The 13,507-nt window shown below is 42.2% G+C and overlaps 1 protein-coding gene and 1 long non-coding RNA gene across 2 annotated transcripts in view; one reads left to right on the top strand and one right to left on the bottom strand.

Annotated features, from left to right (window-relative positions):
• LOC145406006 (uncharacterized) overlaps window positions 1-6,223 on the top strand; it is a 285,077-nt gene extending 278,854 nt beyond the window's left edge. Inside the window, exon 3 of the long non-coding RNA XR_013898498.1 lies at window positions 6,089-6,223. This is a non-coding gene — a long non-coding RNA (uncharacterized LOC145406006). The remainder of the gene's footprint in view (window positions 1-6,088) is intronic.
• Window positions 1-13,507, bottom strand: part of LOC145406007 (uncharacterized) — a 417,004-nt gene that overhangs the window by 148,832 nt on the left and 254,665 nt on the right. The gene's annotated exons all lie outside the window — the stretch shown is intronic.

Genomic DNA, 13,507 nt, shown 5'->3' with positions numbered 1-13,507 from the left:
TTGTTGCAGACAATTTAATTCTGCGCGAAAGGAAGGGCTTGTGGGTATGAATTATAGTACCAGTTTTCGCACATAACAGCAAGTAATCTTTAAAAAACTGTCTTCCATATTGTGTAGTATTATAGTGCGATAATGGTTTTGTGAATTATGAAATGCAAAACTTAATTGATCGACCTAGAATATACAGAAAATATAATTGCTCTAGCTTTATTAGTTAAAAAGTTGTTAATCTCTAAAAAGCGTGACGGCTGTCCGGGACGGGCTGGGTTAGGCCAGGCCTCTCATTGTAACTCTTCACTCATACACCAACAGTGAAATTCTCTTGCTCGCCGAATTACGAAATGATGCTAATGATCATGGGGGATGCTAGCGTGGATAATGCAGGCGTATTTTTGTCACCACAGGGAAACGCCGAATGTTAGAGCACTACCACAGATATCGTAGTGGTGTGGATAGTTAACAAGGATTTTTATTTTATATTATCTGCCGAGAGAGAGAGAGAGAGAGAGAGAGAGAGAGAGAGAGAGAGAGAGAGAAGTATATAGATAGACAGACATTCTAAAAGTAGATGCACCTGCCCCTGTATCTGGGGGGGGGGGAGGCAGGTGGGTGTGTAAAGTTGCAAGTCATCCTGCTGGTGGAGGTTGATGGCTGGGTGGAAAGGCAAATGGGCGGATGGGTGAGTGTGTGGGAGGGGTGGCCAGGGTGGTTGGGTTGGGTTGACAGACAGAGTGGGGTGGGTAAGAGGGTAGGGATGGGTGGGTGTGTAGGCAAAGGGGATAGATGGTTGGACAGGGTTGGCTGTGTGTGTGGGCAGGCTGGTATGGGTGGGAGGGTGGCATGTGTGGAAAGTAGTTCCATGCTGTGAATCGGTCCAGAGTAGTAGTAGATCCATGTGGGAAAATAGGTTTATGGAAAATATCATCCCAAGGTTAATAGGTTCAGGTAGGATCATAAGTCGAATGGATAATGATAAAGCCATGTGAGAAATTATGTTCATGTGCAGATTTAGCGTGGAGAAGATGGGTCCATGTGGAAATATAGGCTTATGGTAAATAGGACCATGAGAAAAAATATCTTTTGAGATATTTGGTTCATGGAGGAAAATATGCTCATGAAAAACAATTGGCCCATGTAAAAATAGGTCCATGAGGGGAAGGTAGGTTGATGGGATAAGTAGGTGCATTTTGCCTGTGGGAATGATAGGTCTATGGAATAAAATATGTTCATGAAAAAACAGGTCCTTAGAAAAGGCATATCGTGAAAGTAGGTACATTTTTTATTTTTATAATAACTGAACAGAGGAAGGAAAAACAACTGAAAAAAAAATCCATACACCTGATTACAGGTGTCCTCTATTCATAAAAAATATGTAACAGTTGGACTGAAGTTTGAGGGGAAAACCACTCTAGGGAAGCGAGTTCCAAGGAGATGCAATTCTGGAAATAAAAGAATTCTGATAGGCAAGAGTTCTGCAATATGACAGTGTGACAGTCAAGTTATGAGCGCTACCAGATGCCCTTGTAGCAGGAGGGAAGGCGTGGAGAGGTGACACAATGGATGCAACTTCGTTTGAGCCTTTGCCATAGAGGTATCTGTAAAATAATGAAAGGATGGCAACATTCCTTCTTACGTGTAGGGGAGGTTGTACATTTGTAATAGTAGGGTTATTAATAATTCTAATAGCTTTGTTCTGAATTTGGCAAGTTGTTTCAGTGCAACCTCAACACATCCATCCCAGAAGTGTATGCAATAATCCAGCTGAGAGTGCACATGACTCTTGTAAATTATAGCTAACTGCTCGTCAGTAAAGAAGTTACGGATTCTGTACAATAATCCCAGTTTCTTTGAACCGGTTTTAGCAAGTGATCTAACATGAGATGTCCAGCTGAGGCCATTGTTAAGTGAAACACCAAGAATTTCAAAACTTTTAGAGACAGGTATATTAGTAGCCTTAAAGGTAATACAGGAATCAGGCAATACCTGTCTATTAGTAAACTGTATATATTTGGTTTTCCTAGCAATAAATGGTAATGTATAAAATTACTTTGTCCCCATTCCGTGAGCTTAGAGAAGTCTTGATTTTTGTGAGTTAGAGATATTACAGTTTGTGAATGGGTGTTTATGTGTGAATTACTGTGAAGTGGTGAGTTATCTGCATATGAGTGAATGGGATTATAGGTGACAAATAAGAGATCATTAGTATGAATTAGGAATAGGGTTGGAGCCAGAACTGATCCTTGTGGCACGTCGGCATCACTCGAGTAGAAATTAGAATAAACATTATCTACTTCTATCTTTCTGTTGCTAATATATGAGGAAATCAGAGGAACAAAAGATGCTGGGCCATAACAAGCTTGGATGGCAGGGAACGGTGCAACACTCTGTTAAAAGCTTTAGAAATATCAAGGGCTACTGCATGAGTTTCTCCATGTTTGTCAGTTGTCTGATGTATGGCATGAGTCCGGGGACTGAGTATATCAACAGTGAATCTTTCATGGCAAAAACCATACCGTCTATCACAAATTATGTTGTTGGAGTCAAGACGTTTAATAATGTGATTAATAGTTACAATCTCAAATAATTTACCAAGAGACGTTGTGATAGCTATTGGTCTGTAATCAGAGGGGTCAGAGGTAAAAATAGGTCTAAAAGAGGAATATCACCATGAGCAAGGTCCATGGCTGAAATTGGTACACAGTGGAAGCAGGTCATTGTGAGAAAAGAAGCCAAAGGGGGAAAATAATTCCATGAGGAAAATTTTTTCAATACATAGCCACAGACGGGTTAATGTCTATCTGTCTATTCCATACGCCTCAATCCCGTTTGGGGTGGCCACAAACAAATCGCCTCCACGTCGCCCTGTCCCCCGCCATTTCACTGCCCTGCTCCCAACTCACACCCCCCTCTCTCATATACCTCTCCACCTCATCCCTCCATCTCATCCTCGGCCTCCCCCTCCCTCTTCCCCCCTCCACCTCACTCACATACACTCTCTTCGTCAGTCTTTCACCCTCCATCCTCTCCACATGGCCAAACCACCTCAGTGTATTCCTCATAACGCTTCCTATCACATCCACATCCACACCACAACGCTCCTTTATATCCTCATTTGTCAGCCTGTCTCTCCATGTGACTCCACAGGCTCCTCTTAAATAACTCATTTCCACTGCTCTCACTCTTGACTTGTGTCCTTCCAACAACGTCCAAGCTTCACTTCCATACGTTAGAGTTGGTATCACAATACTATCATGTAGTAACTTTTTCACTTCCATGCTCACTTCCCTATTTCTTATCACTGCTTTCAAAGAACCAGCAACCTTTCTTCCCTGCTGTACCCTTTCAAGCACTTCACCCTCCAAACCTCCATCCTTACTCATCACACAACCCAAGGACTTAAATGTACTCACATTTTCCAATTCCTCACCATCCAACCTTGCTGAACATTCACTGACTTCACCTATCTCAAAGACCATCACTTTACTCTTTCCTACATTCAACCTTTAGATTCCGTTTCTTACACACTCTCCCAAACTCATCCACCAAGCCTTGCAGCTCCCCTTCGTCTTCACTCAACAACACAGTATCATCTGCAAACAACAGTACAGGGAGTTTCCAAACACTATCCTCTCTCACCAGGACCACTCCAACATCCACTACCCTACCTTGTATTGTACCTCTTTTATTACCCCATCCATGTACAGATTGAACAACCATGGAGACATGACACATCCCTGTTTCAACAAAACCTTCAAAGAGAAAAATTTACTTAGTTCACCATCCACACGCACTGCTGCCTTAGCACCATCATACATACTCTTCACAGCATTCAACAACTTCCCATCTACTCCATATATTCTTAATACTTCCATAATCCTTGTCTATCCACCCTGCCATATGCTTTCTCCAAATCCATGAAAGCCGCATACAACTTCTTTCCCTTCCCTAGAAACTTTTCCACTAAAGATCTAAGAATGAATATCTGATCTACACAACCTCTTCCCCTCCTAAAGCCTCCCTGTTCTTCTCCAACTAATTCCTCTGTTCTTTCTCTAACTCTGTCAATAAGTATCCTACCATACACTTTTCCTATTATACTAAGAAGACAAATGCCTCTATGATTACCACACACTTCTTTTCCCCTTTTCCTTTGTACAAGGGAATAATTATACCTGACTTCCAATCCTCCGGGACTCTACCTTCCTCCCAGGCCAATCTACACATCTTCCACATTCATTCTACTACTATCTCTCCCCCATGCTTCAGCATTTCACCACACACTCCATCAATTCCTAGGGCTTCCCAATTTAACTTTCTTCATTGCTTCCACAACTTCTATCCTACTGATTTCTTCCTGCCTTCTCACCTCCTTCCTTCTCCCAGCCATTCCCCAGCCACTAATACTCGCATTACTTCCATCCTGTATGTTCAACAATTCCTTAAAGTGTTCTCTCTATCTGCTCACTTTTTGTCCCTTCTCCACTAGTAATCTACCATTTTTATCTTTCACTCCCCTGCTAACCTCACTTCCGCCCTGTCTTACTCTCTTCACCTCTTTCCAGAACATTTTCGTACAGTCCCTCCACTTGACACTCAAATTCCTTCCAAATTCCTCAACCACTCTCTTCTTACTCTCTCTTACTAATCTTTTCACCTCTCTCTTTCTTTCTACATATAACTCTCTTCCGCCTCTCAGCTTCTTCCACGCCCTTATTTCTCATCCATTCATTGTATGCTTTCTTCTTTTGTGCCACAGCCTGTCTCACCTCTTCAGTCCACCACACTGTTCCTTGTACCCCCCTCCGTCTTCTCCTCCTCCCACACACCACATCACATGCTGCACATATTTCTTCTGTAAATATCCTGCACACTCCTTCCACGTCTCGCATCTGCTCCAATTCATATTTGCCCAATCGTTCCTCCACTTCTCTCTTATACTCTGCCTTTTTCTCATCCTCTTGTAACCTTGCCACTCTCCTTGCAACTACTCCTTCCTCTCGTCTTTCCTTTCTTCTATTTCTCTATCTTAATTGGATCCTAATTCTGGCCACCACCAAGTAGTGGTCAGAATTCCACTCCCCAAACCTCTATAAGCTCTTGCATCCATTACACATCTTCGCATCCTTTCATCCACACACACATAATCAATCATTGCCTTCCTTTCATTCAATTCACCACCCACCCTTCTCATCACTCGCCATGTATACCTGTGGATCATTTTGTGCCTGAAGAGGGTATTGGCTATCATCAACCCCCTCTCAGCACAAATGTCCACTAACGCACTCCCATTCTCATCTATTTCAGCAGGCACACCCCACTCATCAACTATTCCATCCACCTTCACATTCCCTACTTTACCATTCATATCACCGATCATTCCTTCCAAACTTTTACATGCACACTTCCACATTTGTCCAGAACTCTTCTCTCACACTGCTAGCACGATCTTGCGTTGGCGCATACACACACACAATCGCCCACATTTTTATTCCAACTTTCAACTTTACCCACACAATCCTTGACCCTACTGATCCATACTGTCTTATGCTCTTCTTCCATCTTTTACTCACAACTATATATACTCTTTCTTTGCCCTCTCATTCTCACCTACTCCTGCACATACACCCCATCCATACTCCCATTCTCTCACACTTTCTCCTCGCCATTTTGTTTCAGTTATTCCACATACATCCACTTTCGCACCCTCAAGCACCTGGACAATCTCTCTCTCTTTCACCTCATCATTCGCTCCTCTTACATTCCATGTTGCCATTACCAAGTCCTTTGTCCGGTCCTGGGTCGTCATCGTTTGGTCAGTCCTTGTCCGAGGCTTCCTGTTTGTCTTTTTAGTTAGTTGTTTTACGGGGAGGGGCACAAACCCTCCGCCAACCCTTTTAGTCGTCTTTTACGACAAGCAGGGATACTGGGGGAGTTAATGTGCTGGTAACAAATAAAACTGTCAGATTACCCTTGCAGATACAATTACCTGGTACTATGTTTGTCTGGTAAGGTTGACTAGACGTATAGGAACTGCTGCGTGTAAAGTGCGTTACCATGTACATTATGACATGTTTTTCTCCCGTTACAGCCCGCGGAAAAATGTCGCAGGCTGGCTCAGGATGTGGCGGTGGCGAGACGTTCTGTGACACCGAACACACTCCTCAGCCTCCTCCTTGCTCATCAGGAAAGGCTTCACATCCTGTTCAGGAACCTTATGCTTTAACCCTAATGAACCCACCTTGTGCAAATGACGGCTTGCCTTCACTCGTAGAGCTACCACAAACTCCCAAGTCAAGGTCTGAACTGAATATCACAAAACCCAAATTATTTCTGAGAACAATAAATTGCTACTGAGACTTCGCAAGCCTACACATTGGTTAACAACCTTGATAAACACGAACACTGACTCACTGATTACCTCCTTCAGTCGTACTCCCCTACCTGCTGAAGTCCTACTAACATGGTCACTCTTCACACACCCATATTAATTTCCACTACATGCCTGTAATCATTGTAGTCTGACCAGGTATGTGTCATGGTTAAAGTTTATTTCATTGTTTGTGTTAAATTTCTCCCACACTTCTATGGCAGCCCCTCTTAGGCGTGTATTTATAGGCCTAATATAGTGTGAGTGTTGGTCTTATGCACTTTTGTTGAAATAGTATCTTTCGTTGGTGACAGTGCACGGAGTTTTGTTTGGCACTCGCTGTAGTTTGTGCGTTAGATTTGTTGAGGCCGACTGGGTGAGGATTGGTAAACAGTCTAGTGCCGGGAGCATCACTGTTTTAACGAAATGGAGTCAGGCCTACCCAATCTCACCTCAATCCCATTACGATTCAGACAACATTTTACTCTCTTGTTATACCTTCCCCCCAATATCGGCCCTACTTCGGGTCACGTGCTTGTTGGCTTACGAAAATTTGTAATAACTCTTCCACAACGATTAATCGAACACAATATAGCTTAATATTTATGTGTGTGTGTGTGTGTGTGTGTGTGTGTGTGTGTGTGTGTGTGTGTGTGTGTGTGTGTGTGTGTGTGTGTGTGTGTGTGTGTGTGTGTGTGTGTGTGTGTGTGTGTTCTTACCTAATTGTATCTCTACAGGAATGAGTCAAGCTCGTACTGTCCCGTGTATTAAACCATTTTTATCATACATATCCTTAAATTTATGAATAGTTTTGGCACACACTGTTTCATGCGGTAGTGCATTCCACTGATTAATTGCCCTGTTTGGGAAACTGAATTTGCTTATGTCTTTATCGCCTCCCTTTCTATGTAGTTTTTTGCAGTGTCCTCTTGCTGATGCTTCCCCATAGGTTAAATATTCATTTATGTTTATTTACTCTTTCCCTGAGATGCAATTATATAGCATAATCATGTCTCCTCTTTTCCTTCTCTCATGTAGTGTTGGTAGATTCACTTTTTCTAGTCTTTCTTCGTAGCTTAGATCCCTTAAGCTTGGTACTCATCTTGTAGCTGCCCTTTGTTACGTTTTCAATATTATCTACGTGCTTTTTGCGATGAGGTCTCTAGATTACTGATGCATACTCCAGGGTTGGTCTGATGAATGATGTTATTATCTTTCTCAGCGTGTCTTCATTCATATATGCGAATGCTATTCTCATATTAGCAAGCAATGTATACATGTTACGCACCTTCTCACTGGTGTGGTCATCTGGAGATAGCCTGTTATTGAAAATCACTCCTAGGTCCTTTTCTCTTTCTGACATGTATAGGGTTGATCTTCCTAACTTATAATGTCAATCTGGTCTATTCTCACTGTAGTAACTGAAATGAAACTTAACAAATTAATCACTGGTTTAGCCGAGATTCGATCTCGGACCCCCGCGCATCATACGCGCGCACGTTACCACTGAGCCAAAGAGAGGATCCTTTCTTTGCCCTTAAGCAACGCGGGCTTTTATACACCCCATTACATCCCTCTTTTCTCCCCTTGGTGATTAATTTGGTGAGTTTCGAACACACAAGGTAGCGTAAGCATCGGAGGCCACCATGGGGAGGCTGCGGACCACACAGAAACAGCTCATCCCCGGGATGTAAGGACAGGGATGTCATATATATATATATATATATATATATATATATATATATATATATATATATATATATATATATATATATATATAATATATATATATATATATTCACCTCCACAGCTCGCCAAAGTGTGGGAAGGAGGGGCTGGTCAAGTAGTACGAGTAGTGAGGTGGGCGCTGTTACACTCCGTGCCAGCCAACTCCTCCTTAGGGCTGTATCGTCTCAGCCACCAACGGAGACTCACGGAAGGTCAATGTGAAGATTGCGAATAAATATGAATATTCCGTGTGACATCGATCACTATCTGAAAAAAAAAAAAAAAAAAACTTCTGTATTTTTCCAGACTCCTTAATTCCATTCAGTATGGCCACAAACTAATCGCCTCCACGTCGCTCTGTCCTCTGCCATTAGACTGCCCTCCCTCCAACTCCTACCTCCATTTCTTATAAACTATTGTTTCTCCACTTCATCTTTCCATTTCATCCTGTGTCCCCTTCCCCACTTCATTCACTCCTCCACCTCACACGCATATAGGCTACTCCTAGTCTGTCTCTCATTCTCCATCCTTTCCACTTGGCCGGAGAAAAATAAACAGATTATTAGAGGTGACTTCGTCCTCTTTTCAGTTTAACGGCCTAAAATTGTCATCTCTCCGTCTTGAGTGCTGAGTTGAAACAGTAGATTAGCACAAGAATTTTATATTAGTCATAGAGAAATGCAATGAAAAGGATATAGAGCCGTATAGTTTTCCGCCACTGAGCTACGAGAAATAAGCTGTAAAAGGACGAAAATCTGAGCCAAGTTAAACTGAAAGATTATACGAGTGAAACTACGGGCAAGTTAGCTAGCGTGGAGCAGGTACCGTTGGTTGTAGTCTCCTATGTTAACCACTCCAGTGACAATTTGACTTCATTTGTGCTTTCTGTAGTCCGGATTTTTGTTCTCCCTTTGTTCTGCTCGCTACTTCTAAGATTCTTCTGTTGGCTAACATTCCTGTGATAAGAAGCTTGGTGTGGTCCTCCACAAACGGACTATTCTTCTGTTGGCTAATATTCCTGTAATGAGAAGCTTGTTGTGCTCTTCTGCCAACGGATTATTATTCTGTTAAAATTCGTGCGATAAGAAGCTTGATGTGATCTGCCAAAGGATTATTCCTCTGTTGGTTAATATTCCTGTAATGAGAAACTTGGTGTGATATTCTACCAACAGATTATTCTTCTGTTGGCTAATGTTCCTGTAAAACTTGGTGTGATTTTCTGCCAACGAATTAATCTTCTGTTGATTAATATTCCTGTTATGGGAAGTGTGGTGTACTCTTCTGGAATCGGATTAGTCTCCCTGATATGATATGTTAGGGTGGAAAGTGCCCCTATGTCCTAACTGTGAAATAGACGGAGTAGACTAGTAGGTGATTCTCTGTCCCTGATTGTACCGTCTTCATTAGCCCACATCTAGTGTCCTCCCAATATTCATTCAGGTTTATTTTCAGCTTTGACATTCCATAAGAATTATACTGAAGAGAATGAAGCTGTGATGTTTACATGGTGATCCAATAGAAAATTTATCTGCTGGGTTGCTCATAAATAACAGGAAATATCAGACGTCCTGTGGATTTGTTCTGCTGAAATCATATATATAAGTTTATATTATAGATAGAGATATGCAATAGCAGTATGTATCCATATATGTTTACTGCAGTACAACTGTATAATAAACATATTTTCAAGATATTTTTTTATTCATTCCTTAGCGAATTGCTGTAAAGTTACTATATTAGTACTGGAAGGCATTCCTTGAGCGGACTGCTGTTAAGTTACTGAATTAATTCTTGAAAGCATCATGCTGAACTTGTTAGTGCTGTACCAGCCACGGTGGTAGAAACTAACTGGGTTCCTGCTCAGCATCTTGATTTCTCCAAACGACTGCAGCCTACGTTAAATCCTCGTCATACAGCGGCATATGCATGTTTCCTGTTACCACAGACAACAGCTGATCCAGGGGTGAGTTTGGCAACACCTGATATTCATCTGACATACCACAGACCTCTCTAGAACTTAATGAAATCGCCGGGCAATGTCAGGAACGAAGCACAGAAGATATCATCGTGAAGGAGTGTAAAATGCAAAATAAACTGGTGAGGAAAACTGCTAAAAAGCTTCCTAGTGCGACAAGAGCAGCAGCATAAACTCTGTTGTCGCTGCCAAAAGAGATGAAAACACCTTTTGAAAACAAGTTCACTTCAGTAACGTCCTTTTTGTATTGTTTTTGTTTTCTTCAGACCGGTTTGTTCAGCATTGGAGACAATTTCTGAACTGATAGATATAGTCTTCAGTGACCCTTTTTTAAGTTGAATAAAACCATCTGGAGAAAATAAGGACAAATGACAAAAGACGTCACTGTATTGAAGAGATGATCACTAGTTTGTTTGTTACTCGAAATTATTTTCGTTATGCTATCAAGATTAAACCTTTATTATTCACACACCTAACATCAGTGATACAAGTTGTCATTTGCACTCAAGTTCCTGTGACAGCCAGATAAATAAAATTATTTCACGTTGATTGGAATGAAACAAAGAACTCTCTTGACCATATTAAGGTTAATGGTAACAATAGTAATACGTTCACGCCGCGGAAGCTGAATGGTTAGTATTCCTGGCTACGAAGCTGCAGGCCCCGTAGTTGCTGGGTTTGAATTCTGATACTAAAAACGCAGGAACCACACGACGCGGGTGTCAATCCCTCCATTGTAGGTTGGAAGGAAAAATGCGTTTCCAGCTTAACGCCTTAGGATGGAGACACTAATAACCTGGATGATGGATGGGCCTTCTGTCCCAGGAAAGTTGTTGATTACTCACAACAAATTCAAAGACATAAATGATGGAGATGAGCACCTTGACTTACCGCCTCATGACGTCTGCCTCGCACCCTTCACATTACCCTCGTATAATTCACTCTCAGTTGAATAAAATCACAGGCGTAGGCTGGAACATACTGCTAGAGTTGTCCAGCATCCACCTATTTTCCCTCAGGGGTCTGTAAACGCACTGACAAATTTCCCCGTATGGATCTAATTAATCCATCATCCTTCATTTGCTTACTTTCCCCTTTCAGTCTATCTTATCCTATTGTCATCATGAACTTTTGGCCACTGGAGATGTTTCCATATGAGCCTACTTTTCCCCATGGATCTATTTCCCTGTGGACCTGTTTTCACCATGGACCTATTTTTCACCATGGACCTATTTTTCATCATGGACCTATTTTTCACCATGTGCCTATTTTTCTCCACTGGCCTATTTTCCATCCATGAACCTATTTTGTCCCTCAGACCAGCTTCCCCACTTGACCTTATTTCACCATGGACATAACTATACTCACAGGCCTCTTCTGTCCCCAAGAGAAAACACTGAATCCGCACACAGACTTACAGTGTCCTCTCAAATGGACCTATTTCTCACAGGGCCTATTTTCTCCAAGAGTTTTATTTTTTCCATGAACTTATTTTTATCCACTGGGCCCATGTTTCCCCAGGGACATAGTTCTCATGGACCTATTCCTACAATGGACCTATTCACACCATCAACCTCGTCCTCATGAGCCTTTTTTCCCATTACCCGCCCTGTCATCCTGCCCAGTCACCTTACCCAATTTCTTACCCGCCCACCCACCACATACCCCCTGCAAACCCTGCCCACCTCAGTAATCCTACTCACCGTCTTGCCCTCTTACCCCACCCCACCCACACTTCCCTCCCACCACCCAGCCCACCAATCCCAATCACCTTGCCAACCCCAACCCGGTCGCATACTTCCTTTCTGTAAGCATATTCTTCTCACCACCGGGATCCCTCAGCCAGGAAGTACGTTCGACCCGTCGTTTTAAAACTGACCATAGATTATTCTCGAAAATATGTTCAATGTGTTTCCCAGGCAAAATTAGTGTGTCTACTTTATCCCGCTAGGGCTGCTTACCTAAAGTGGCTGGCTGTGGTACTGAAACAAATACCCATACAGAACGGAATTATGCAACCCGGTCACCCCCCAACCCACCCAGCCCAACCCATTCAGTTAACCACCCCACCAACCCATTCAGTTAACCACCCCACCAACCCCACTCACCCTTCCCATCCCATCCAGCAGACCACGAACCCACGACCTGGCAACCAACCTTCACCACCAGATAACTTTCAATTTTACACACACACACACACACACACACACACACACACACACACACACAAATATAGGTGAACATGGTAAATGAATGTGTGAGACAGTGAGATGTGGAGATTCGGGAGGCTGAGGAATCGAAATGGAATCAGTTTGGAGTGACGAAATGATAAGGGTTTGGCATTCCTCCTATTAATGGTGACAGCATTAACACTCTCAGGCTGCTGTATCACTCAGCTGAAGAAAACCGTCTCGCGTTAGCTGGAAGAAAATACTAAAGCTGTCCCGGCCGTGAGGGGGTTAACTATTGAAGAGATCATAAAGAAACATTACATTCTGCGTGTGTGTGTGTGTGTCCGGCTTTGGGCACATACCTAATAACCCGCTCCCTGAAGCCCATTATCTCTCCTAAAAGTCATACACCTTCACGTGTCACCACTTCAGCACTGATACCCACAGTCCGTATAGATTACATGGTATGAAGTGTCTTGTTCAGGACCGGTGTAATGATATCAGTGGGAGTGTTATTATACTCGTATATGGGGTGAGTGGGAATATGAAATTAGGAGTCAAATGATATGGTTATCATTAGCTAAGCGATAAGTATGCGTTATAAATATGGGCTTAGTTGACTGCTCTTATCAAGTTTTAAATATACGAGTACTTGTATCGTGTAACAGAGAGAGAGAGAGAGAGAGAGAGAGAGACTAAAGGAATGTGATAAAGAACTTGGGTTCAAGTCACAGACTATTGTCAAATCACGCCATCATTTCGATGACGCAATTTTGGTTTTATTCTTATCTCCATTTTTTTTTCTTTGCTTGAAGCAAAGCTCATGTGCTAATGAAATCAGTAAAAGCGATGTCTAATCACTCTAGTTCGAAAAAAATCTATCCAGAGCTGATTTAAGCAGTCTGAAGATTGCAAGATTAATATACTGTATATGTTATCGGAGTGCATGGATTAACGGAGATTTTGAGACGAAATACGAAAATGGTAACCCTTTTATTGCTTAGATGTTCAACTGCAGTCGACAACAACAACAATAATAACAGTAACAATAATAATAATAATAATAATAATAATAATGCCACATTTGACGATAATCTACTAAATTTAAAAATGTTTACCCTTAACCCCTGCAGTCTTCAATTTTCTCTGGAAGTTCTGGAATGGACGAGACTGCAATGGCGCCGCTGTCACGTGGCAACCATTGACACTAGAGTGTAAACAAAACTTAGCTGACTCAGACCTAAACAACCCACAAGAGGCCGTGCT

Source organism: Coenobita brevimanus, chromosome 69, assembly GCF_032717465.1.
Source record: "Coenobita brevimanus isolate Jiangsu-jjx chromosome 69, ASM3271746v2, whole genome shotgun sequence".
NCBI lineage: Eukaryota > Metazoa > Arthropoda > Malacostraca > Decapoda > Coenobitidae > Coenobita > Coenobita brevimanus.
Note: the sequence above shows the minus strand (reverse complement) of the source record. Positions and strands in the feature narration are given on the sequence as shown.